Source organism: Salvelinus fontinalis, chromosome 12 (genome assembly GCF_029448725.1).
Source record: "Salvelinus fontinalis isolate EN_2023a chromosome 12, ASM2944872v1, whole genome shotgun sequence".
Classification (NCBI taxonomy): domain Eukaryota; kingdom Metazoa; phylum Chordata; class Actinopteri; order Salmoniformes; family Salmonidae; genus Salvelinus; species Salvelinus fontinalis.
In genome coordinates, this window is record NC_074676.1 from 4,675,349 (window position 1) to 4,697,974 (window position 22,626).

Below are 22,626 nucleotides of genomic sequence, written 5' to 3' on the forward strand. Positions count from 1 at the left end.
ACGGTGCAGTGCTTTGAACAAATGCCCTTGCTTTAGTTTTACCGACCGAAAACAACTTCTGTTAAATTCTGCTAATTCATGCCGCTATTCATACCACAGCTCGTATTAATTGAAAATGTTCTTAGCAACGAGCGTTGCCTGGAGAGGAAGCACCTAGTATTACAGCCATGCGACATAATTCTACATCTGCTTTGGCGAGAGCCCGTTTTTTCCCCCGCGGTTTCCTTTCTTTCTTTTCTAAGATGCAACGATTCCATAACGATGAGTCAGACATAGTTCAGTTACGTGAACTATCGTGGTGACATTGAGATGATTGTGTTTTCGATTGAGTTCAAGCGTGTGTTGGTGCTGGTGCTTGTGTGCGTGTGTGGTGTGTGTATGTACAGTATGTGTGTGACGCGGTGCCATTCGCTCTGTCCGTCCTACTCACAGTATGGTCCTGCTGTGTGACTGTATGCAGCATGGGTGGAGCTGTGTGTGGGAGATAACCAGCAGGGTGGAGGGTTAGGATTCGCCCGTCTCCACCTCGTCTGCCTCACCTCACTGCGACCTCTCCTCCATTCACTGCCATTACACAGCTCTCATAGTCATTAATAACCAAGCCCGTCTGTGATACAGTTGCAGCTATGCATCACCATCCAGCACATTTTAGAGTGCTTTGGGAGGCGTCCAACACTCTGCCTTCCCGTCACAAATTGGAATCAAAACAACATATTTTTCATCAATATGTATCAGTATGTAGCCTACAGTATGCACTGACTCTGTACTGTAAGTTGCTTTGGATACCAGCGTCTGTTGGTGGGATATATTTCTATTATTAAACACATTCTTTTTTCAGAGAGGGGTATGATGTGATGTTTCAGTCAGTTGGTCAGACACTGGATGGATTGATGTTGGTCTGTGATTCCGTGTTTTTTTTGGTGGAGACGTTTGTGTGTGTGTGTGTCTGTTTTTGTGGTTGAGTTTATGCTTATGCGTGTGTGTGTGTGTGTGCTGGAGACTAGACCAGACTGTTGGTCTCCTCTGACATGATCTATTCATTTCCCAATGGTGCGTCTCTCTAATACCACAAAGCACCGGGACAGCATTGGGATAATCCTAATGGCAATATGGGGACCTGCACTTTTTCATATTATTGGATGGGATAGAACGAGGGAATAAGGGAGAGTGAGTGTGTTGAAACATCAGTGGGGTGTATTCAAACCCACGCTGCAGCTGTACAGTACACGTGTTTCAGCAGCAATGGCTTAGACAACTACACCCCCTGCAGAACACAGGGACCTGGACTTTTGGCAAACAACTCATCACATGGATTCTCTTTTAATAGGTCTTGATGTGCTTGGCATCAATAGATTATGAATGATCAAATGCCCCCCCCCCCCCCCCCCCCCAAACAGATGCGAACTCAATGATTATTTCACAGAACAGTGCACGATGTCTCTCTACCTTCTACTAATCTCTGTAACTACGGTTAACAAGCCGAAACAGCATGACTTTCAGCAAAATAACTTGAATAGCTACCATTCTCTGTGGCGCTCAACCGAAACCCCATCTATCTGTAGTGAAGCAGCATATTGTGTAACACATCCCGTACCCTACTTTAGCTTTGTTCTACTTAGCTGCAGGAATCAAGATGATGGTGATTGAACCAAGTGCGTGTGTCCCAAATGGCACCTTATTCCCTATATAGTGGACTACTTCTGACCAAAGCCCTATGGGCCCTGGTCAAAAGTAGTGCACCACAGTATACAGTGAATAGGGTGCCTTTTTGGATGCAGTCAGTGTACAGCCAGCATGTTTGGTGCATTTCAGGCTGCGTAGGTTTCATTTGAGAAATGAGCCCCATATTGTTAGCTGCTCCACTTGCAGGAACTAAACTGTTGGACGAATATACTGTTACATAAATTTGTAATCAGGATGTTAGAAAAACTGTAATGTGGGATTTTTCTTCAGTATGGTGAAAGGGAGCTATTTTTCACGTATTATAATACCTGCGCTTAAGATATATATTTCACATCAGCGTTTTCAGATTTACACGTTTCCTGTAAATCTGCCATATGATGTAGGTGATTGATTTGAGATTGCATCACCACGTATACACACTGCGTTGCTATTTAATCTATTATTATCACGTTTCAGGGAAGACCCAGATGCAGAAGGTGTCAAAGTAACAAAAGTTAATTACTAGAACAGGGGACAGGCAAAACGACAGGTCAAGGGCAGGCAGAGGTCAGTAATCCAGATCAGAGTCCAAAAGGTACAGAACGGCAGGCAGTCTCGGGGTCAGGGAAGGCAGAGGTCAATAATCCAGTGTGGTGGGACAAGGTACAGGACGGCAGGCAGGCTCAGGGCAGGCAGAATGGTCAAAACCGTGAAAAACTACAAACCAGGAACTATAGAAAAGAGGCGCAAGGGGAAACCCACTGGTAGGCTTGACGAACAAAACAAACTGGCAACAGACAAACAGACAACACAGGTATAAATACAGAAGGGATAATGAGGGGAGATGGGAGACACCTGGTGGGGGGTGGAGACAATCACAAAGACAGGTGCAATAGATCAGGAGTGTGACAATTATCACAGTACTTGTCTCTTCACATCTACCTTAAGACGTAATATTGCTGTGTATGTCAGCACAGCGCTGTAGAGGGAGACAAGCAAATTAATGTTTTTTTTGGAGGCATTTGCTCTAACAAGACACCTGCTTAGTATGGCGAGCCGTGATGCCGACACTGTGACTGGGCCAGAAACAGCCAGCGGATGGTGACTCAGGCCTCAGAGCCCTGGGCCTAGTCAGAGCTCATTGGTCATTGCCAGTCTGGGCACACACAGGTTTTAAAGAGGGAGTTGCATTGAGGCCACGTTTCAGCAGTGGGAAGAATCAGCCCAAGAACAGGGCTCTGTCTCTTTTGCTTAAAGATATGCCCTCTCCTCGTCTCCTTCTGTTAATCTGCACTGATTGGGAAAGACTTGAGAGTTGAAAACAATATGGTGGACACTCATCATGGAAATGTAATAGTCCGGTGGCCATTTGATTAGTTGTTCAGCAGTCTTATGGCTTGGGGTTAGAAGCTGTGAAGGAGCCTTTGACTTACAATGTCAGTTTACTTCCTGTCTGAATTGCCTGTGTTGAAATGTAACTGACCCAAGTCCTGATGACGAACTGAGGAGGATTTGTGTCTCAAAGATACAAGTCTCAAAGATACAGGACAAGAAGAAGATTCTTATGGTGATGAGTCCACTTATACCGGTTGCCACTTCAGTGACGTGTTACGAACTCGTACAGTAGTTAATACAATCACAAGGCTGCCTTTGTCTTGTTCACTCAAAGACTTGAGGAGGAGTACAGTTGCTCTTTCACCATTGTGTCCCAAAAATAAAATACTGTGTTGGCAACCTCAGAAACAGAAATGTCTTTCCGGCCCCCCAAAAAACCTGGCCAAACAACTGAAAATCCACCAACTGGAACCTCTTAGGAGGGCTACAGAGGAGCTTGTTAGTACTTCACTCTTTGTTATTGTTTATTTATTGGGGTGCTTTTGACCGTTTTTAAGGGTTTCTCCTTATCTGTCCCCATTTGGGAATACCATTAACTGTAGGATTCATTAAGTTGGAGTTGGTTTAATTTATAGTTAAAGAGGTTTACATGTAGATGGAGCTTTAGAATATCTGTCACTTATTTGGAGATGCTCATTAGAATATCTATCACTGTTTTGGAGATGCCCATTAGAATATCTATCACTGTTTTGGAGATGCCCATTAGAATATCTATCACTGTTTTGGAGATGCTCATTAGAATATCTATCACTGTTTTGGAGATGCCCATTAGAATATCTATCACTGTTTTGGAGATGCTCATTAGAATATCTATCACTGTTTTGGAGATGCCCATTAGAATATCTATCACTGTTTTGGAGATGCCCATTAGAATATCTATCACTGTTTTGGAGATGCTCATTAGAATATCTATCACTGTTTTGGAGATGCCCATTAGAATATCTATCACTGTTTTGGAGATGCTCATTAGAATATCTATCACTGTTTTGGAGATGCCCATTAGAATATCTATCACTGTTTTGGAGATGCCCATTAGAATATCTATCTGTTTTGGAGATGTCCATTAGAATATCTATCACTGTTTTGGAGATGCTCATTAGAATATCTATCACTGTTTTTGAGATGCTCATTAGAATATCTATCACTGTTTTGGAGATGCTCATTAGAATATCTATCACTGTTTTGAAGATGCTCATTAGAATATCTATCACTGTTTTGGAGATGCTCATTAGAATATCTATCACTGTTTTGGAGATGCTCATTAGAATATCTATCTGTTTTGGAGATGTCCATTAGAATATCTATCACTGTTTTGGAGATGCTCATTAGAATATCTATCACTGTTTTGGAGATGCTCATTAGAATATCTATCACTGTTTTGAAGATGCTCATTAGAATATCTATCACTGTTTTGGAGATGCTCATTAGAATATCTATCACTGTTTTGGAGATGCTCATTAGAATATCTATCACTGTTTTGGAGATGCTCATTAGAATATCTATCACTGTTTTGGAGATGCTCATTAGAATATCTATCACTGTTTTGGAGATGCTCATTAGAATATCTATCACTGTTTTGGAGATGCTCATTAGAATATCTATCACTGTTTTGGAGATGCTCATTAGAATATCTATCACTGTTTTGAAGATGCCCATTAGAATATCTATCACTGTTTTGGAGATGCCCAGCCAGTGTGTGTGTGTGTTTGTGTGTGTGTGCACACGTGCGTTTGCGTGCATGTGTATGTGTGCATGCATGTGTGTGTGTGTGTGTGTCTGCTCCCGGTCTGTCTATGTGTGTTGTCAAATCAAATCAAATGTATTTATATAGCCCTTCTTACATCAGCTGATATCTCAAAGTGCTGTACAGAAACCCAGCATAAAACCCCAAACAGCAAGCAATGCAGGTGTAGAAGCACGGTGGCTAGGAAAAACTCCCTAGAAAGGCCAAAACCTAAAGAAACCTAGAGAGGAACCAGGCTATGAGGGGTGGCCAGTCCTCTTCTGGCTGTGCCGGGTGGAGATTATAACAGAACATGGCCAAGATGTTCAAATGTTCATAAATGACCAGCATGGTCAAATAATAATAATCACAGTAGCTGTCGAGGGTGCAACAAGTCAGAACCTCAGGAATAAATGTCAGTTGGCTTTTCATAGCCGATCATTGAGTATCTCTACCGCTCCTGCTGTCTCTAGAGAGTTGAAAACAGCAGGTCTGTAGCACGTCCGGTGAACAGGTCAGGGTTCCATAGCCGCAGGTAGAACAGTTGAAACTGGAGCAGCAGCATGGCCAGGTGGACTGGGGACAGCAAGGAGTCATCATGCCAGGTAGTCCTGAGGCATGGTCCTAGGGCTCAGGTCCTCCGAGAGAGAGAAAGAGAGAATTAGAGAGAGCATACTTAAAATCACACAGGACACTGGATAAGACAGGAGAAGTACTCCAGATATAACAGACTGACACTAGCCCCCCGACACATAAACTACTGCAGCATAAATACTTGAGGCTGAGACAGGAGGGGTCAGGAGACACTGTGGCCCCATCCGATGATACCCCCGGACAGGGCCAAACAGGCAGGATATAACCCCACCCACTTTGCCAAAGCACAGCCCCCACACCACTAGAGGGATATCTTCAACCACCAACTTACCATCCTGAGACAAGGCCGAGTATAGCCCACAAAGATCTCCGCCACGGCACAACCCAAGGGGGGTCCTGTGTGCACAGGACAGGAAATCAACAACAGGATATCACAAAGTAGGCAGAGAGCAAGGTTACCATCAGATCCAGACAACTGGATGAAACCAGACAGACAGGCGTACAGCTTCTTAGGGATTATTACAGTGAACATAGTATGGCTGCAAGACTATCATCAATCAATATTGTAAACTCAGTCATGCCTCTGCTGTGTGTCACATTTACAGTACATAATTATAATGCAAACGTGAGTTATTGATTGATTTATCGACTGGTTTACTGGAGTCTCACACTTCACAGAGGAGTGTTCATCTTATTCAGTCTATAATATGGCTTACAGTATGTGTTTTATACCTGATGTTGAATCTGTCAAGATTCTAGGCTTTCTAATGGCTAGAGGTTTCGAGACAGCCATATCACAGAGACTTCTCTATCCTCACTGTCTGAAAGTGTCTTGTTGAGCTGTTTTGACTAGGCAGTGCCAGTCGCAGAGTTACATCTTCGGGTTTGCCTGACATTGTCCAACGCCTGTTATGTGTACTTGTGTGTACAGTATATTTGACATCAGTCTCCCATTCGACATGGAGTGCCTAGTAGTGGAAAGGGCCACTCCACTGCAGGGATAGAGTGGCTCTCCTCTTTAGCTGACAAGCATTTTACTGCTCACACACTTAATGCACACACACACACACACACATTCAAGTTGCTGCGCCTCCCAGCCTGACAAAGCACAAGAAACAAAGGCAATTTAGGCAGCGTTCGATGCGGGGTAGATGAGTGTTAGGCCTGGGTCGAACTGAGGAAATTTACAGATAGGATTTCAGTCATTTTGATCTACAGTCCTGTGTCTCTTCTATGGCCTGGTGCTCCGAGTGCCTTTCTCATCTGCTGGCATACTCAAGTAGAGTTATTCTGATCAGATGGTTAAAATGAAGAGGAATGGGTCAGAGGAGAGATGTTGCTTTTGTTTTAAGAGATGAGGGAAAACGTAGACCTGTATATAGTAGTCAGTGTAGGTTGCCTTCTCTTCAGTTTTCTTTTCCTGAGTTCGTGTGGCTGTGTGTGTTTGGCACACTTGTGGTCCTGCATGTGTGTGTGTGTGTGTGTGTGTGTGTGTGTGTGTGTGTGTGTGTGTGTGTGTGTGTGTGTGCGTGTGTGTGTGTGTGTGTGTGTGTGTGTGTGTGTGTCCATGCCTGTGTGTGTGTGTGTCCATGCCTGTGTGTGTGTGTGTCCATGCCTGTGTGTGTGTGTGTGTGTGTGTGTGTCCATGCCTGTGTGTGTGTGTGTGTGTGTGTGTGTGTGTGTGTGTGTGTGTGTGTGTGTGTGTGTGTGTGTGTGTGTGTGTGTGTGTGTGTGTGTGTGTGTGTGTGTGTGTGTGTGTGTGTGTGTGTCCATGCCTGTGTGTGTGTGTGTGTGTGTGTGTGTGTGTGTGTGTGTGTGTGTGTCCATGACTGTCTGTGTGTGTGTGTCTCCCAGATCTGTTATTATAATGTGGAGCAGTAGAAGGAACAAACAGGACCTTGGCCCAGGCTCCGACCTTGTTTGCTAATTAAGTGTCCAACCTATTTTTCCACTCGAGAAAAACACTCATATCTTAGAGATCGCCAGAAGGCCCTAAGAGCCGCAATCCTCTCAGCCTGAGTGTGTGTGTGTGTGTGGGTGTCTTCGTGTGTACTCATATCATCGGGCTAAGTATAAATGGCCTTATGAATGTTATTCCACAGACACCAATCCTCTAAACACGTTAGCTATCGCACATCACAGTGCACTGCACACACGGGCTCCCGACATTGTTTTAGTTTCTCTTTAGCCATATATTTCCAGTTGTCCCGTTGCATTTATTGGTCAGCTTTACATTATTCACTGAGCATGAACATTGCCCTATTTAACGGCCGCTTCCCACGCTTCTCAGGACTGCGGTTAACCATACACAACGAGGCCCAGTGCTTTTTCTAACACCTCTTCTCCTGTACGCCCTAGAAAAGGTATCACGGTGGGGGAAAAAACCTGAACAGTCTATTCTGTCCTGTGATTTTATGGTACATTGACCAAGCTTTCACTTAAGCCATTGTGCTTATTTCTGTGAGTTTCCCCCCAGAAATGGAGCACTATTATTATTGTTAGGATTTGACACAGATCAGTCAGTCTAATGACAACCCTGACCTATATTTGGGGACCTCAGTCATAGGAGAGGCAGACAGACCGCCACACACTGTAGATGCCCTCTATAATGACCTCAGAGTAGCACATACAGGATATGACACAAACAGCAGAGAGTTCAGGGCAAGTGGGAAGGAAACCAATGAAGTAGTATACTGTATGTCCTCCGTTGCAGCTCTCCAGCTCTACCAGGGTAACCGGGCTTAGTAGAGGGCATCCTGGCCACACAGTCCGAGGTGTCTGTGTGAAGCCTCTTGGGTGTGTGTGTGTGTGTGTGTGAGGTAGGTAGGTGAGATGGCTGGTTTAATGTGTGCGTGTAGTGGCTGGTGAGGTGGGATGAGATGATAGAGGGCTAGCGGAGGATAGGGGAGGGTAGGGAGCTGACTGGGTGACTCTCTCTGTGTCCGTGTGTCTGTTTTGTGTATGTTTGTGCTGCAGTACAACACCAGCCTGCAGGCTTGTGGCCTGTGCTCTGTAGAAGGGGTCTCATTATCAGATGCTCACAGTGGACCCGACCGGTCTGTCTCAATACTGCAGTGCCGCACCGGAGAAGGGATGTGTCTGTAGTGGGTGTGTGTATGTGTCAGGGTTGTGCTCAATTCCGAACTGAATTGAATATGCCTCATAAATTCCAATTCAATTATTGAATTTGATACAGAATAGGAACCAGAATTGCAATTGGAATTTGAATTAACCTTTCTAGGACACACGTTCTGCTAGCGGAACCCCCCCACAACATTCCGCTGAAAATGCAGCGCGGGAAATTCGAAAATATTTTTGGGAAATATGTAACTTTCACACATTAACAAGTCCAATACAGCAAATGAAAGATAAACATCTTGTTAATCTACCCATCGTGTCCGATTAAAAAAATGCTTTACAGCGAAAACACAACATATGATAATGTTAGATCACCGCCAAGTCCAAAAAACACAGCCATTTTCCCAGCCAAAGATAGGAGTCATAAAAAGCAGAAATAGAGAGATAATGAATCACTAACCTTTGATGATCTTCATCAGATGACACTCATAAGACATCATGTTACACAGTACATGTATGTTTTGTTCGATAATGTGCATATTTATATCTAAAAATCTTAGTTTACATTGGCGCCATGTTCAGAAATGCCTCCAAAATATCCGGAGAAATTGCAGAGAGCCACATCTAATAACAGAAATACTCATCATACACTTTGATGAAAGATATATGTTTTACATAGAATTAAAGATACACTTGTTCTTAATGCAACCGCTGTGTCAGATTTCAAAAAAACTTTACGGAAAAAGCACACCATGCAATAATCTGAGACGGCGCTCAGATATAAAAAACATTTCTCCGCCATGTTTGAGTCAACAGAAATACGAAATTACATCATAAATATTCCCTTACCTTTGATGATCTTCATCAGAATGCACTCCCAGGAATCCTAGTTCCACAATAAATTGTTGTTTTGTTCGATAATGTCAATTTATTTATGTCCAAGTAGCTACTTTTGCTAGTGCGTTTAGTACACATATCCAAACGCTCATACAAGTCCCGCATAACGTCAGACGAAAACTTCAAAAGGTTATATTACAGCTCGAATAAACTGGTCAAACTAAGAAGAGAATCAATCTTCAGGATGTTGTTATCATATATATCCAATAACGTTCCAACCGAAGCATTCCTTCGTGTCTGTAGAAGTAATGGAACGCATGGCGATATCATGTGGAATGTGCGTGACCAGGAACTGGCAATCTGCCAGACCATTGACTCATTCCCCTCTCATCCGGCCCCACAACACAGTATAAGCTTCATTCAACGTTCTACAGACTGTTGACATCTAGTGGAAGGCGTAGGAAGTGCAAACAGATCCATATCTTACTGGGACTTGAACAGGCGATGAGTTGAATATCAACCAGCCTCAGAACTTCCACTTCCCGTTTGGAAGTTTGCCTGCCAAATGAGTTCTGTTATACTCACAGACATAATTCAAACAGTTTTAGAAACTTCAGAGTGTTTTCTATCCAATAGTAATAATAATATGCATATATTAACATCTGGGACAGAGTAGGATGCAGTTCAATTTGGGCACACTATTCATCCAAAGTGAAAATGCTGCCCCCTATCCCTAAAAAGTTTTAAAGGAAATATAATTTAATTTAGTCAAATTCAATTAAAATCAAATGCTTCTTCTATTCCATATTAAGTGTAGTCTATACAAATATACATCTTGTACACAAAACATCCCTTACGGAAAAAAACGTATCTTCTGGCAGTTTTCCGCATATATTTTCACATGCAAATGAGTTTTGTGGCAAACCGTTGCGGCAAATCTGCGACTACTGATCTTCTGGCAAGCAATTCTGGCAAACATTCTACGGTTTGCAAATTTGCTGCAAACTCAGTATGAATGTGCAAATGAGATCAGGTTATTTGGTTAGTATTTGTTAACAACTTTGAAATACATAAACCAAATCACCTATACTTTTAAATGAACTTGCTTCTCACAGAGAAAGCTAAACATACTAAATGTAGTAAATATACTAAACATGTTTTCAATGTCTTAACAGATAGAAATAAATCCAATACAAATTGAACATCAGCATGCTAAAGAAAAGAGCAATGACTGGCTATTTCCCAAATAAATAGATGATTTAATATTTTTATGTAGCTACAACATTTACATGAGATAAATGGGCAACTACAGAATTTACATGAGCCAAGTGATAACTGAGCAGTAGCTTTCAACCAATGGACATTTAAAAGATAGTTAACAACATTTAAATAATAAATAGAACCAAAACTAAATCAAACCCATTTCAGAACTATAGCCCTTTTGAGTGAACTTTGGAGATGGTGGCCCGGTGGAAGTCCTTCAGCCAAATCTTGTTGAATGCAAAAATAAAATGAGGATACTGAAAACAATTACTGAAAACATTTTCTATTTTGGCGTCTTAAAAGTAGACTCCGTAGCTAATGGGTGGGTTTGGCTTTGGAAAAAAGGGGTCAACTGTTACAAAGTTGCCTTGATTTTGCTATGCTTCTCGCTGAAACTGGCACTCTATATATGTTTCAGCAAGGAAACAATGTTTCTGCCTTGTATTAATGCTATAAACAAATGATTTAGCTAGCATAAACTGGGACTTAGGCCAACTAAATCTAAATGTGTGGTCAACTGTTCCTAGAGAGCCACAGTATACAGAATTGATTCAAATGAATCAGCTAATTATGATATTAAATCTAGACTGGGGACTTCATAATTTAAAGACAGTTGTCTACTAGTCGTATTTTATTCCTGACTCGGGTGTATACGGCTTGGGTGGAAGAAAAGCAACATAAAAATGGAGTTATTGAGGTCATATTATTTTTCCAAAATGAATTATTGTTGACGTACATCTCAATGCCATGCATGCAACAATCCTTGACCTGGTGCACACACACACATTTCTCTGTCCTCAGTTTGATTGAAGGCGTCAATCTGTCTTTTTGCCTTGTAACTGATTGCTTCTAGAAAGAGAGAAGGAACAACACATGATCAAGATGAGCTACTACTTTAAAGCAAGGAAGGATCTAATTGTTACAAATGATGAATGTATGGGCTACATTTATGAGAATAATACATGCATTTGCTTACCTTATCAACCTTGAAGATGATGCACTAATTTGTCACTCAAAAAAAAGTGTTATGAGGGAGTGCACCAATGTCTCTTCCAACACCACAGGTAAATACTGTTGCCACCCGTTTGCCTCAGATTCACCACTAGTGGCAAACATTTGCAAACTCCTGGCAACATTTTCTGGCACACTATTTAGTTTGCAGCAAAATTGCCACAACTTTAGGGTAGTTTGCCGCAACAAATCCATTTTTGTAAAGGATCAAACGTGTCATTATAATACATGTATATAAAATATTGATGAAGAAAATTGATTTTCAGGACAAACTCTTAAAATGAATTATAAAAAAAAAAAAAATGTTATTATATTTCATGAATTACCTAAATTTGGTTTAATATGGGTCAAATAATACATTTCCCAGAATGCATTAGTTTAACCCTCAAGTTGACCCTAAAGCCTTCAAAACGAAGCCAAACGTATGAAATGGGTGGTGGAAATATAATTGGCTTTTCTAAGTACAAGGTTAAAAGAGTACATGAACATTATTTCCAGAGAAAAGTGATATATTCTTTGATATCTGGTGGTATGATCAGTCAGATTCAATTAAACTCTCATGTGTTAAGACTGAGTGGAATTTCTTTGAATTGCACTGCATTTAATGTCTTTTTTTGTTTTTTACCCTCACCAATTTCGTGGTATCCAATTGGTAGTTACAGTCTTGTCTCATCACTGCAACTCCCGTACGGACTCGGGAAGAGGCGAAGGTCGAGAGCCGTGGGTCCTCCAAAACACAACCCGATCAAGCCGCACTGCTTCTTGACACAATGCCCACTTAACCCGGAAACCAGCCGCACCAATGTGTCGGTGGAAACACCGTACACCTGGCGACCGTGTCAGCGTGCACTGCGCCCGGCCCGCCACAGGAGTCGCTAGTGTGCGACGGGATAAGGACATCCCTCCCCTAACCCGGACGGCGCTGGGCCAGTTGTGCGCCGCCCCATGGGTCTCCCGGTCGCGGCAGGCTGGGACAGAGCCTGAACTCGAAACTAGAATCTCTAGTGGAACAGCTAGCACTGCGATGCAGTGCCATAGACCACTGCGCCACACTGCATTAAATTCTACTTCCTGTCACACACCAAAAAATCGACATCCTGTGGGGTGTGGTCAATTACATTTGGATTTGAGTTGAATGGGAGTCTTCCAAAATTCTGAATTGAGCACAACCCTGGTGTGTCGGTCTATGTTTCTCTGTAGTGGCAGTGTGTGTGTGCGTGTGTGTGTGTGTGTGTGTGTGTGTGTGTGTGTGTGTGTGTGTGTGTGTGTGTAACGAGGGGGGATAGCACACAGTCTGTGTCTCAGTGTTTCTTTTCTTCCCTCTCTCTGTGTGTATTTGTGTAAGATCATTTTTACATTATGTTTGCTCTTAAGCTATTGATTCTACACTTAAATGATTCGGGGAATATGCCTCCTTAAATATGTATAGGTTAGTGTTTCGTCTTATTTTTTTTTGTATTATTCATGTACAATAAAGTAAATACATCGTCCTATGTGCCCAGTAGCCCAGTATACCCTACTTTGCTTTAGGGGGTGCATCCTTGTTCATTATCATAAGTAGGTTATGTGTAAGTCTGCCTTACAGTGTATATGCACTCACTGTATATACAGTGCATAGAATACAGACCCATAGAGGGGTGATGTATTTTCAATCCAGGTTTAAAATGTCACCTGTAGAGAGCATTTTTGCACCTCCTGAGGGTCTTAAGGCGCTGCCACAGTATCACCATATGGGCTGCATCCAAAATGGCACCCTATTCCCTATTGAGTGCACTACGTTTGACCAAGGGCCCAAAGTAGTGCACTTCAAAGGTCTAGCGGGTTTGAATCTGGCCCAATGCTATTTCAGCACACTCTCCTCTACAAAACGATGGAGTTGATCGTGGACTTCAGGAGACAGCTTCAAGTTCCTCGGCGTACACGTCACTGACAATTTGAAATGGTCCATCCCCACAGACAGTGTGGGGAAGAATGAACAACAGCGCCTCAACCTCAGGAGGCTGAAGAAATTAAGACCCTTACAAACTTTTACAGATGCACCATTGAGAGCATCCTGTCGGCTGTATCACCGCCTGGTAGGGCAATTGCACCGTCCTCAACCGCAGGGCTCTCCAGAGGGTGGTGCATCACTGCCTGCCTTCCAGGACATCTACAGCATCCGGTGTCACAGGAAGGCCCCAAAAATGATCATGGACCTCAGCCACGGCCTGTTCCCCACGCTACCATCCAGAAGGCGAGGTCAGTACAGGTGAGCCAAAGCTGGGACCGAGAGACTGAAAAACAGCTTCTATCTCGAGGCCATCAGACTGTTAAATAGTCACCACTAGCCGGTCTCCGCCCTGTTATTTAACCCTGCACCTTAGAGGCTGCGTCCTATGCACACAGACATAGAACACAGGTCACTTTAATAATGTTTACATACTGTTTTACCCACTTCATACAGTATGTACAGTATATACTGTATTCTAGTCAAGGCCTATCCCATTTAACTATTGCTGTACATATACTATTCTTCACATATACTACATATTCTATCTACATACTGGCCATAATGTCTATACGTCCCATCATATACAGTGTATATCTATACTATGGCCTTGTTAAATAGTCTTTTCTAATTGTCTTGAAGGGCATTCTAGAGTGTGTATTATTTCCCTATAACGCACGGTATAGCAGCACGGTAGAATTCAATGGCTTTAGTTAATTCTTACATGTTCTATACTCCAGACTCCGATATTGCTTGTCCTAATATTTCTTTCTATATTTCTTCATTCCAATCTTTTACTTCTTTAGATGTGTGTGTATTGTTGTGTATTGTCAGATATTACTGCACGGTTGGAGCTAGGAACACAAGCATTTCGTTACACCCGCTAAATATGTGTATGCGACCAATACAATTTGATTTGATATATTTCACCTCTGTAAACATACAACAAGTAGTGCACTATATATGGAATAGGGTGCCCTTTGGGACTCAGACATTATGTGTCGTACTGTAGTGACCTTTTATAATGAGTTTGCATGCGTGAATAAAGTGCTGTAATTTGATTAGCCATGTATGAATAGCAGCAGGCAGGGAAATGGTTCTCACTTGTGTCCCTTGGGATAGGCACATTTTCTATTCTCTTTCTGCTCCTTGAGAAATTCATGAGAAAGCGCCCGCGTGTAAAAGAGGAATAGGGCACTTGTTTGGTTACTACAGTAGGTCACATTAATGTTCACTCGAAGAACAAGGACTTCAATTCAAATCAACAAAAATGTACCGTGAATATTATTACCCATTCACTGTTGATGGTAATGATAAGCCTTTGAGGTACGACCCTTAATATGTTAATCTGGATTTCAGAGGTTTCCTTCTGTATAATAGGTCAGGTTTATTTTGTTTTTTTAATATTATTCTGAATATTATGAATGGGTGTTTTTTCTCTCCTTCCATGCAGAAACTAATCCAATTATAACCTCCTAGCTTTAGAATACTTTTTTAATAATGCACAGACAGCACTTTGGTAGACGGGTTGACAGTCTCTGTTTGCACGCCACCTTCTTTCACGGAAACCAGATGAACCCTAGTTCAACCTCTGAGACCGACATGGAGAAGATTCCTCTACGATCTGGCTGATTTCGCTCGTCCTGGTGGGTTCTGTGTTGGTTAGGATGGATTTGGCTTAGCCCTGTACCATAATAACCACATTGTTGTTTACTGATTGTTGTTGTTAATCTCTGGGAGTGCTACCATGCCCGTATAATGATGGGGTCGTGGGGTATACGGCTAGGGTTGGCTGTGTGGTAGTATTGTTGTACTTGTATGCTAGCAGACAGACTGCACTCTTAAAAAGAAAGCGCTATCTACAACCATATAGGGTTCTTCGGCTGTCCCAATAAGAGAATCGTGTGGAGATCCCTTTTTGGTTCCACCAAAAAAGTTATCCAATGGGGACAGCCGAAGTAGCCTTTTGGATCCCTTTTTTCTAAGGGTGTTGTTACGCATATTTTGTGTCGACATTGGTGTAGCTGGCGCCAGACTCTCACCAACTAAGCCACACAGGGCTGATGTACACTTATGGCACCAGACAGACTGTTTAGGAAGCAAAAGAGGCAGCTTTGAGCCCTAAAGATCCCAGTGGTCAAATCTTGCCAATCATGGGTAGTTTTCCTGCTTTTGGCTTAGGCTCAATTCAAGCCCTCCTGTCTGAGAGCTGAGGCGCAGCGTTTTATTGTTAACAGCAACACAATTATCCATGTTTCAATAAAAATTAACTACCTGCATGTACACACTCTGATTAATTGACCTGATTGTCTTAAATACCTAGGGGTGGCGGGTAGCCTAGTGGTTAGAGCATTGGGCCAGTAACTGAAAGATTGCCAGATTGAATCCCTGAGCTGACAAGGTAAAAAGCTGTCATTCTGCCCCTGAACAAGGCAGTTAACCCTCTGTTCCTAGGCTGTCATTGTAAATAAGAATTTGTTCTTAACTGATTTGCCTAGTTAAATTAAAAAAACGTTTATTTTTTTTATTTTTAAATACAGCCGATGTGCCCTGTGGAAATACAATTAGCAAAATACAAAAATCCCCCTAAAGGAATCTGCATCTGGGGTGGAAGGTGGCCGAGCTACAGCGGTGTTTGTGAATGTGTTATTCAGTGTGTTTCTATGGGCTAATAGGAAGGCCCAATATATCAAACGTTTTATCAAATTCTATTTGTATCTATTTTTTTTATACCTAAAGGGGTCCTAAAATTCAAAATCAAATTGCTAAATGATCCTTGGTATGACCATCTTAAAACAATTCCATATGTTAGTTTAGTAGAACCCCCCCCCCCCCCCCCCCCCACTTCCCCCAGCTTAGACTCTTAAGGATTAATGGATGGAGCCAAGTGTTTGGGGCAATGTGGTTCCTGACCTGATAGTAACTTGACTTTATAGTTATATTTAGATATCCCCAGTATGCTTCCCCTTCACGTACAGACACACACACATACACACTCCGCCACCCCCAAGTGGTAGCAGTCAAGTCAGTTCAATCTGGTTAGTCTACTTTCGAAAGAGCGATTGAAGAGGAAAACACAATCAAGTGTAAGTACAGTACACTGTTGAAGAGACAGAACATGCTGTGTGGGCCCTAATAACCTACATGTTGTAATCCCCCCCCGGAGAATCCGAAGCCCCTATGTTCTGTTCTTGTACATTGTGGTTTGGAGCTCCCGTCGTGTCCGGTAGTCTTACCAAGAACCTCCAGGTGAGACACATAAGAATGTAGAATGTTAGGCTCAGCACTTTCTGGGCATCTAAAATGAGGCGAATGGCAGCTTCCATACAAAATATACTGTCAATGTTGTACGTGTACTGTAGCTGTATTCGTGACTACATCACCTGATGTTTGATCAGCTCTTGTGGTCAGATGAGTGGGCTTGATAGAGAACGTCAGTGTTTTCTCATGTTCCCATTGTATTCCTATCAGTGTTTGCGTGTGTGTGCGTGTATGCGTGTGTGTGTGTGTATGTTTGTGCATGTGCGTGCCCCTGTGTGTGCATTTGTGTGTGGACTACAGAGAGGAAATGTGTTCAGTGGAAAGACTATAGTGCTGAGTCAGAAGACTGGAGTCAATCACATAGAGGAGAACTACCTCAGAGTTGTGTATGTGCATGTCTGGGTGTGTGTTTGTGCATGTGTGGGTGGGTGGGCGTGCGTGTGTGCGTGCATGTCTGGGTGTGTGTTTGTGCATGTGTGGGTGGGTGGGCGTGCGTGTGTGCGCGTGCATGTCTGTGCGTGTGTGGGTGAGCGTGCGTGCGTGTGTGTGTGTGTGCGTGCATGTGTGTGCGCAGCATCAACTACACACAACACAAACCCTATGCTCAGCTATTATGGTACTGCAGTGTGTAATGACCACTAATGGGAACCTGGCTAAATAACATGAGTCTCAGGGAACGCCCTTGACTCTCTTCTTGACCTCATTAGCTTTTCAACTGTGATATTTGGTGGACCAGAGATATTAGATATCAGAGTTGGTGGCGTTGACTGATGTACTTTTACTGAGTTGCGTTTTCCTGTTCCCAAGAGAGACCAGTGAGATAACTGGTTACTTATATTTTTTATTTTTAGGGTGGACTACTAATGACAATACTGTGGTTAATTGACATACTTATACAACGCAACATGAATAACAAGCAGTGATGTTTCTCTTCTCCCTCCAAACCATTGCAGGAAAGTCTGTGTCACTGCGGTTCCTTCCTGACATGTTTTAAGGCTTCTGGAATGAGCTTAGCTCAATTAAGGTCCATATCCTCTTCTCACGGTGTTGGCATGGTCGGCAGGGCATAAATTGCCCAGTTAAGATGGATGATATGTCTCTGTGTGTGTGTGTGTGTGTGTGTGTGTGTGTGTGTGTGTGTGTGTGTGTGTGTGTGTGTGTGTGTGTGTGTGTGTGTGTGTGTGTGTGTGTGTGTGTGTGTGGTTGTTCAGTTAAAACGGATGCATATGGGACACGCAGACAGAGAGAAACAACATGGTTTTCTGCATGATTACGCCGACTATAAATCCAATCAAGCCCCGCTTGTGTTTCTCAGCTCTCTTTCTGTGTGTGTGTGTGTATCGTCTCAGAACACACGGAAAGTTCTCATCTTTAGAACGATTGCACTATTTATCACCATGGCAGAGTAATCTGGCAAGGTGTTACATCAAAAAAGAAATAGAATAATAATTGCATGGAGTAACGCATTCAGTACTGTAGTAATGCAAGTCTTGCTTGCCAGACTCATGGCACTCCAGACAAGGCGCCTATGTCGAAGAGACAAACCCCTGTCCAATATCTACTTATCTATTGTCTTACAAATCCTCGCCGCTCTTGCCCGGCACTTTGTCGTAAATGGTGACTGGATTATGCCCCCAATGTAGAGCAAAGGCTACATCTCTAATTAGCTTGGTATTCCGGGGCTACACCATCTTGTGTTCTATTTCGATTGAAGTCTATCTTCATCTAATATTTGTGAAATTAGAAACTTAAATGGAGCTCATTCGCGAATGAATAATCGAGCTAGCTTCACAGTTTCGTTCCCACTGTAAGTATCTTGCCACTGCGAGTTGTAAGAGCAACTCAGAATAGGAAGTTCCACTTGGGGCACACTCTCCCGAAAGATAACTGGTATGGGACGAAGGGAATACTTTACCACTGAAGAAAACATGGCACCCCCTGAATATGTTTGACAGACTATGTCGGTATTGAATTAGAACAACCCAGGGAGAAAGGCTTAATGGCAGTGCTTTAGTGGCACCCATATTCATTCAATCATCTTTCACATCCTCATGTGTCAAATCACGTTGTATTATGCTTCAGGGTGGTAAGGATGTTCACACGGTGCTGAGTCTTGTTCTTCATGCAAAACACGTTTTTATTTGATCATTCAAGTCTTAAACCCTGGGATTGATACTTGTACTCAAGTATGATCTTCAGTCAAAACAATGTCCCCGAGGGCTTGTGTCACAGCGAGCATGATGATGATGACGAGGAGAAGGAAGAGGAGGAGGCAGAGGACAAATTGAAAAAGGTGCTTCTGCACTTGAGGTGCTGTCTCTCAAAGTCTCATGGTCTGGCCCCCAGCCAGGGGTATGACTATAGAGAGAGAATGTGTATATCTGTCTGAGAGTGAGTGAGACAGGAGGAGGGCTTAAGAGATTAGACCTTCCCCTGTCCCCTGTCCGCTGTGTGTGTATCTGCGTGCGTGTATGTGTGTGTGTGTGTGTGTGTGTGCGTATGCCTCTCCATCTGTGTGTGTGTGTGTGTGTGTGTGCCTCTCCATCTGTGTGTGTGTGTAGCGACAACCCCTCGGCGAATCTACTCTCTCTGCGCTGCGGGGAGGCGTCTTCAATGGCAGCGTATTTGCATCGCTACCGTCCTAGTCCTCTCCGTCAGGGAATTAGGCTTTACTCCTCCGCCTCTCCGACTGAGAGCTTCTCTCCTCTGCTTGCCTCCATCCATCCACTGCTGCGCTCATTTGTGAGAGACAATGGAGAGAAGGATTTATAGGACGGTTGGCAGGAAAGGCCCGTTTGAGAGGATGGTAGCGACACGGGCTGCTAAGTAGGTTCGTTTTCTCACAAACAGGCAAGAAACCACATGCTGTATGCACACACACGAACAAGTACGCTCACGTATGAACACACGCAGGCACACACAAACGCGCGTGCACACACACACACACACACACACACACACACACACACACACACACACACACACACACACACACAACAACAACACTGCCATGGCACAGTAAAGAGGTGGCTACAGCAGATGGTTTTCCAGTCTATTTTGTATCCTGGTTATTTTCAGGTCCATGATAATGACTCAATATGATATTGCAGGTTATGGATATGGATATTCATCGCACCAATGAATGTAACTCCCTCTGAAGGACTAAATATAATTAAGCAGAATGCTCGTGGCTTATTTTATTATTCTGTTAAAGCGTTTTCTCTCTCTGTGGTTTAGGCGAAGTTAATCGGTGGCCTAATGTTGAATTCATTCCTTTTAATCCAATAATGTAATGAATGGGGCAAGGCACTTGGAAGCCTCAACATAGATTCATCTGTTTATTGTTTGTCTCGGTTTAGCCGGCTAATGTAAATGGCATTGACGCCTCTCTGGGATTCATTGCACAGTAATGTTCAATATTTTCATAGCATACCGCAGGCCCCTCTTGGAAAAATTATGTTTTTCTTTTCTATTCTTTCTATTCTAGACATGCATGATGCATTAAACTACATTTTTTGTAGTTTGAAGTTCCTATTTCTTCACACGTTTTGTATTGGTCTTCGACATAACTCTTCCTGATCGTGGTCTGGGACTATGCACCTGAAGTATATCTGTCTGGAAGCACCGATCCAACTGTTGATGTGTCATTCTTAACTACTGATTACAGTTATTTGTGTTGGATGAACCCATAGTTACCAGTGAGTGTAGGGGTTAAGATGTCTATTGTGTTTTGGGCCTGATGCTCGTCACTGCTATCCTATACTATTCTATGGAGACCACTTAACTGCTATCCTCTCAGACCAGATGTGTCATATAGTAATTGAGCTGTGTGTCTTTTTCCTCTGAGTTCAGTCCTCCTTGAGACATTTTGCCTTAAGCTCATTAATCATGTTTGGGTTTATAATGGCAATCTTTCCATACCTCGATACAACACCGCGATACAACCCCTCAGTACACGTGGGTTACTGATCTGGAGTGTTTGTTTAGCAAATAGTACAGAGGAGTGTGTTTATGTGTTTGCGCGTGGGCGCATGCGCGTGTGCGTCCGTGTGTGTTTGCGTCCGCGTGTGTGTCGTCCGTGTGTGTGCACATGCGGGTACATGTGTGTGTGTGTGACTACTGGATTGAAAGTTCATCCCAGTTCACATTACAATGATCAGTGATTTGTCCTGTGGGGAAAATGCACAGCCATTTACCCCCTGTCCGACATTTAATAGACATGGTTATGGAGTTACTTGTGAGTGGGACGAGAAAGGTCAAAAGAAAGGTCAAGAGAAAGGTCAAGAGAAAGGTCAAGAGAAAGGTCAAGAGAAAGGTCAAGAGAAAGGTCAAGAGAAAGGTCAAGAGAATAAAGAAACATGCTGTTCTTATTTACAATAACATCTACTCTAAAATGGCACAATACATTATTTGACACTAATTTCTATTGGGCACAAAATAATCTGAAACACAGGTTTGGATAAAAAATACTCGCAAATAAAGCTGACAGCCTGCACTTTAACCTCATAGTCATTGTTTCATTTCAGTACAGAGCCCAAACAACAAAACATGTGTCACTGTCCCAAGACTTTTGGAGCGCACTGTATCTAATCAGTAGAGAATGTTCATGTGAATAAAGAGCTGTGTCTCCATGGTGACGAGACAGTTCATACCATATACGAGATGAATCGAGAATGGACCGTATATAGGTTTAAATTATTACCTCACTCCAGTCCAGTAACATCTTTACCAGCGAAATTGGCTCACACCTAAAAATATATTATCACATACCAGTTACTCAGATTCCCGGTTAGTGGCATTTCAAGAACTTGAAAGGCTTGATATCTGTCATTCGTGGAATAATATAAAAAGCCTTAGTAATCTGATTAAAGATACATGTAAAAACGTGATGTTCTATTCTTCAAGTCATGCCTTCACTGATAGAGTATCTGCTTTTCTTAATTTACTTCGAAATAGCATTGCGTAGTGTTGCCCTTGGAGGAGTCTACATAACAGAACGGAAACTCCAACTGGTATTCTTGACGCTTCCAAACAGAGGAGTCTACAGCCATGACTTAGGGCGAAGCTACTGCAGTGCTGACTGTAGAGCATGCATAGGGCTATGTGATTTATGGATAGCCTAGACTAGCATTAAGCTTGAATGCTTGGCATGCATTGAAGGAATGGTTGTGCTGGTGTTATTGATAATACAGGTCAGCTGGTGTGTGTAGCCTTCGTGACCCTAAAGGCATTATGTTGACTGGGAGAGCCGGATAAATAGCTTACATTACATTAGCGTGACAAGTGGAGACTGGAGAGAGTGAGCGACACGGAGAACGAAGCATGACTGGGCTGTCTACGATGGGATTACGTCGCGATGCTACGCCTTCTGTTTGGGGCATTATTTTCAGTAGCCTAGTCAGTGGGATGTGTACAATACTGTGCCACAGAATATACCTAATAGTAGCCTAGTCAGTGGGATGTGTACCATACTGTGCCACAGGCTAGACCTAGTAGTAGCCTAGTCAGTGAGATGTGTACCATACTGTGCCACAGGCTAGACCTAATAGTAGCCTAGTCAGTGGGATGTGTACAATACTGTGCCACAGAATATACCTAATAGTAGCCTAGTCAGTGGGATGTGTACCATACTGTGCCACAGGCTAGACCTAGTAGTAGCCTAGTCAGTGGGATGTGTACCATACTGTGCCACAGGCTAGACCTAATAGTAGCCTAGTCAGTGAGATGTGTACCATACTGTGCCACAGGCTAGACCTAGCAGTAGCCTAGTCAGTGGGATGTGTACAATACCGTGCCACAGAATATACCTAATAGT

General features: G+C 42.9%; 1 protein-coding gene across 3 annotated transcripts in view; it reads left to right on the plus strand.

Annotated features, from left to right (window-relative positions):
• LOC129866679 (contactin-1a-like) overlaps positions 1-22,626 on the plus strand; it is a 120,953-nt gene that overhangs the window by 23,936 nt on the left and 74,391 nt on the right. The window contains exon 1 of one of the 3 annotated variants that reach the window (XM_055939481.1): positions 13,707-13,811. The exons of the other annotated variants lie outside the window; for them this stretch is intronic. The gene's annotated coding sequence lies outside the window, so the exon portion shown is untranslated. Of the gene's footprint in view, positions 1-13,706; positions 13,812-22,626 lie in introns of those variants that run through there. 3 annotated transcript variants of the gene reach the window in all.